Here is a 5256-nt window from a genome sequence, read left to right as displayed (position 1 = left end):
CAAAAATAAATAAGTAAACAAAATAAAAATAATTTAAAAAATAAAAAATCACAACTCTAATCTCTATGCTATTTTCAAGCCATAAACTAAAAAATGGCACTAAAGATTGAAAACAAAGGAGTGGACACCTGAATTTAATCAATTCTAAGGTAAATGTTTTTATCATTTAGTATCTCTGAAACATGTATATATTTTTAAATGGGTGGCCTCTTACCATTGGGACACAGTACAATTTGCAGCATTCTCCTCTGTTAATGGTATATATAATAATGTCTCAGGTGACCCCTTCTTGCAGGGCTTGTAATCCCAGCTATTTTATTTTATTTTATTTTATTTTTTTGAGACAACATCTCCCTCTGTCACCCAGACTGAACTGCAGTGGTGCAGTCACAGATCACTCTTCACTGCAGCCTGAATCTCCAGGGCTCAAGAGATCCTCCCACTTCAGCTTCCCTAGTAGCTGGGACTACAGGCACTCAAGACCAAATCCGACTAATTTTTCAATTTTTTTTCTTTTCTTTTCTTTCTTTCTTTCTTTCTTTTTTTTTTTTTTTGTAGAGGCAAGGGTCTTACTTTGTGCTTAAGGTGGTCTTGAACTTCTGGGCTAAAGAGATCCTCCCGACTCAGCCTCCCAGAGTGCTGGGACTACAGGAGGGAGCTACTGCTCTGAGTCAGCTTTTCTGCTAAAATGCTCTGCTGAGGTGGAAATGAGGAGGGTGAAGCAGTGGGCGGGCATTTGTTTTAAAAAGGCTCTACCTAGGCTATTCCTTTTGGTGAAGTGCTTGTAACTTTTAAGGTGGAAACGATGCCATTTTTCCTTTATTCTCCCGTCTGTAAGACCAGAAGGCAATTGGAGGATCCTGGAATACAGGGAGAAACCAGGTAGCAGAAGAAGTAATATGGTGGGAGGGGAAGATCAAAGCAAACACCTTGGGAGTGGGTGAGAATTGCGACCCCAAAATGGGTCTCCTGACTTGTCAAGGCCCTTCCCTGGGCTCCTCTGCACCTGTCCTCTGCCCAGGTTCATCCAGAAAAGGATAGAATTGGTTGCATGGTGTCTTCAGGATGCGATTGGGAGATGATGCGTTTGCGTGGGAACGCTGTTGGTAGGGTCTGTAAATCTCTTGGGGGTGGGGGTTTACATCCGGATGTGTAGTGTTTTTTTGGGAAATGTGAAAGCTTATGGGAAAAATACGTTTTTCTTCCAAGCCGTGGCAATTCCTTATTTCCTGTGAGGAAGGAGTTTATAGCCCCACTCTTGACTGAAAAGTGTGAGAGAATTCAAGCTCTTGAAAATTCAGCTGTTTGCATTTCCGGAAAGACAGCGAAAGCCTCAGTGATCCATTTCACAAATCAAGGGTATAGGAAAGTGGATGACAATTTGAGATGTTTATTGGGTTTAGAGAGGAAGCAGACGTCTGCCATCAATTCCACCTCCTGTGCTGGAGTCTTGCAGTTAATTTTTCTCTCCAGCCCTCTTCCAACTCCTATGCCCAGTATCAAAGACATCTGACAGAGTTAACTATCAGAATCAACGAGCGGTTCCCACAGAGTTCCCTCCTGCAGGAGAGGTACCGGGACAGGCGAGGGAGACCTGAAGCTGCGGTCAGAAAACGCTGTGCCTTTTACGCTCCTGGGGAACCTTAGACCGAGAGTTTTAAGTGTCGAAGGCAAGCAGTTGTCGGCCCCTCCTGTAGGATCCCGTGGGTTCTGGACCCGGAAGAGAGCCTGGGGTGACCTGGAAGAGCCCAGTCACGGAGGCTGGATGGCTGTTTGCTATGTAGGAAGCTGTTGGCGACCAGAATGGATTTTACTTTGTTCCTGGGACCAACAGGATCTGCGTGGTTCTCCGGGCATAAGCCGACTACTCTCCCACTGCGCAACGCACTGGGTGGAATGCAAGAACAGAAAAGACTTCCTGCCGGCCTCGGTGGCCAATGCCTGTGATCCCAGCACTTTGGGAGTCCCAGGCGGGCGAATCACTTGAGCTCAGGAGTTCGAGACCAGCCTGGGCAACATAGCGAGACCCCGGTCTTTTATATATATATATATATACACACACACACACGAATTAGACGGGGGTGCTAGCACTCACCTGTGGTCTCCGCTACTCTAGAGGCTGAGGCGGGAGGATGGCTGGATCCCAGGAAGTCGAGACTGCACTGAGCCAAGATGGCACCACTGCACCAGCGTAAGCCACAGAGGAAAAAGAAAAGGACCACAGACTTCCCTAAGCCTGTGGGGGACAGAGTGGGTAGAACCAGTAGCACTTTGGTGGCACTGAGCGCGCAGTTGGTCGGTCGCTGCACTGTTCCTTTCCCAGCGCCAGCGGTTTCTCACTGCCAACGCCACTCCTTTGTCAGCGTTATCGGATGCTCTCTGACTGCAGCCTTCCCTCCGCCAAAAGTTGTCTTTTGCAACTGCACAGGCATTTGCTACGGGCAGGTGATCGCTGGATCCCAGCGCCGCTGGTTTCACAACTTTGCGGGTGCCCCACCCCACCATCACCCGCCAGCAGCATAATCAGTGAACCGAGCCAGCGGTTTCTCCTCCGCGCCTTCGCCCATTGCGTCCTGCGAAGCCAGTGGATTCGGTGGTCACAAGGTTGGTTTCACAAAGTCGGGCGTTTCTTGGCACGGGCATCGCTCTGCGCTTTGTGCTGGCCCAGGCCGGTCTAAGCACCGTTAAGTGCCCTCTAAAGGCACTGTCTGTCGTAGGGAGGAAAGCTGCTATGAGACGACAGTTTTTCAGAAGTTTCTACTCGAATCCAGCTGGCAGTGGTTTCTGGATCGCAGAACCACTGGTTGCGCGGAGCTGGATGGTACTTCTGTGGCCGCGAATGTTTCTCTGTCGTATCCCAACGGCTTTCGTCGAAATTGCGGTGTTTCTGTGGCCCCACAGCTACGCGGGTAACTTCTTCAGTGGCTGCGGGATTCCCTCCACTGAGTTGCTCGTTTTGATCCGCGCTTTCGGCCAGGGAGCAGAGCAGATACTTTTCTGTTTGTGTCAACTGCTAGCTGTGCTGTGCATGGTTTCCTGGTCGCCGTGGGGGCTTTCTCCAGCCGAGGCCCTCTTGTGCCGGCGTCGCGGTCGCAGCACCCAGCGTTTCCGCTGACTCTTTCGCCACTGGCGCGGAGCCGGCCGTCACAGCAATTGTTGAACGAAGTTTCTCGGTGGCCGAACTTCTCTTTTTTTCCCTCAGAGTCGACGGTTTCTTGGTGACGGCACCGTTGGTTGCGCCCAAACGAATGATGTCCTTGACAACGTCGCTGGCTGCATTCCCTCCCAGGCTCCTGGCACCGCCATTTCGTCGAGCGTGGTCTCTTGTTCGCAGCTCTGTGCCTCCATTTCTCGGTGGAGGCAGCCCTCAGGCCACGGATCTGAGAGATTCAAAGTGGCAGGTGGCCCTGTTGCGCTGAGTCTGGCGTTGCCGGACGGACGGGTGCTGCAGGGCTGGGCGGGGGGAGCCCGACGCTCCTCGGAGCCGGTGACAGGGGAGCTGCACGGGCACAGTCCCTTCCCAGCGCCGCCGCACGGGTTCCGGCTCGGCCTCCACAACGCAGTCCCCTGGCGGCGCCGCTGCGCGTCTCTGTCGCAGGACCCCGCGGTTTCGCGCGTCGTTGGCTTCTGGGTCCTAGCGAGTTTCGATTTCGCGGTGCCTGGGATTTCTACCCCGTGTCCGAGTAGGGGAATGGCCAAAATGTGATTTCTCAGCCCAAGCAAGTCCTGACTTAAGACAAACACCGGACTAGCCCTGGCTGCGATATCTAGGTCGTAGGAAGTCACCGTTTTGCCATACGAAGACGGAGTTACTGTGACTCATTTGTCAGCAGCTCCGGGTTTCCGTTAGCGTCGGAATTCTAATCGTAAGAGCCATGGGGTCAACCCAGCCTCAAGTTTCTTAGTCCTAGCAAGTTCCGGTTTCCTACTAGTGAGCCTTGCTTTGGCTGCGCAGGAATGTTTAACTCCTGTGGAAATTTGGGTACCAGCGAATGCGTTTTTTCTTTTGTTTTGTTTTGTTTTGTTTTGTAAAGGTTTAGTGATGGCCAGTTTAGTGGTGTTGGGAGCTCTGATACCAAGTTTGGTTTCGCAATATCGAGTCCCGTCTTAGCTACGCTTGTGCGTTTTCAAAACTCCCAGGGAAGTCAGGAACGCCGGCGAACGCGATTTCTCAGTTTTACGGAGCTCCCTTTGACAATAGCAAGTCCCGCCCATCGCGACTTTTTCCTCCTGTGGACCAAATCGGCATATACCAGTTACTACGATTTTTTAGTCGTACCTAAACACGTTTAACCGTGGCTATTTTTTTTGTCGTAGGAAATTATGACAGGAGCCACCTGCAGGGTTTTAGATCTGACAGAAACATTCTCATGGTAGGCATTGCATCGTCTAGCCATATTTGTAATTTCTTCTTTGTACGGTTGGCTCTCTGTCATTTTCGCTAATTTAAACATTATTTTTGTGTATTTTGCTCTGAGCACAGTGTTACCGATGTGTTTTCCGTTTTTGCTTGCATTTCAGACTTTCATTATTTTACATTTTTATTTTTATTTAGATGTTATGTATTTTTTTTCTTTTCCTACTAATTTTGAGCGTCTCAGCTTCGTGCTCCTTGACTTTCGTTCTCTCAGGAGCCGGGGAGCCGAGCTCGGTCTTAGCCTCGCTGGTGTTAGGCTCCGGGTTCTGTCTGGCCGCTCCGCTTCCCATGCGGAGCCGGCGGTTTTGTATCAGCACGTTTGCTAGTAGCGCCCACTGGGCGTTTTCTCAGGAGCTGCTCAGTAGACCCCGTGACGTTTCCCGTTCGCGGGGTCCTTACGTTCTCAGTGCTGTCACTTTCTCGGTCCTAGAACCGCTAGGATCTCCTAGAAACTTCCTGAACCCCGTTTTGCGGTGCAGAACGGTGACTGCACCCAGCCGCTGTTCGCACTAGTAACTCCGTGGTATCATCAGCCGGCGCTTTCTCTGTCACAACCCATTAAAACGGGTTAAAACATATTAAACCTATCAAACACACTGAGCGGATTAAAACACATTAAAATGCCACAACACATTTTCCTGGCACGACACATTTGAACAGCGTCGGTTCATTCCTACAAACAGGTTGTTTAGGCGTGGAAGCACCGCTCTTTTCTAAGAGCGCGCTGTTTCTCTTCAGCAGCCCCTCTTAACGGCGCCGAAACGGATATTTGTTTGGCAATACCAGCGCTATCCGCTAGGTGCCGGCGCTTGCTAAATTCAACGCGCCAGTTTCTCGTT

General features: G+C 50.5%; 1 pseudogene across 1 annotated transcript; it reads right to left on the bottom strand.

The window, feature by feature from the left end:
- Positions 1-1284: 1284 nt before the first annotated feature.
- Positions 1285-4112, bottom strand: LOC105520636 (annotated as a pseudogene). Its single transcript, XR_001003165.1, has 2 exons — positions 2096-4112; positions 1285-1738 (listed from the first exon to the last, which is right to left on the bottom strand). The product of XR_001003165.1 is annotated as an uncharacterized LOC105520636 (transcript).
- Positions 4113-5256: the final 1144 nt, after the last annotated feature.

This window comes from Colobus angolensis, unplaced genomic scaffold, assembly GCF_000951035.1.
Source record: "Colobus angolensis palliatus isolate OR3802 unplaced genomic scaffold, Cang.pa_1.0 Scaffold383, whole genome shotgun sequence".
In the NCBI taxonomy this organism is placed as follows: Eukaryota; Metazoa; Chordata; class Mammalia; order Primates; family Cercopithecidae; genus Colobus; species Colobus angolensis.
Note: the sequence above shows the minus strand (reverse complement) of the source record. Positions and strands in the feature narration are given on the sequence as shown.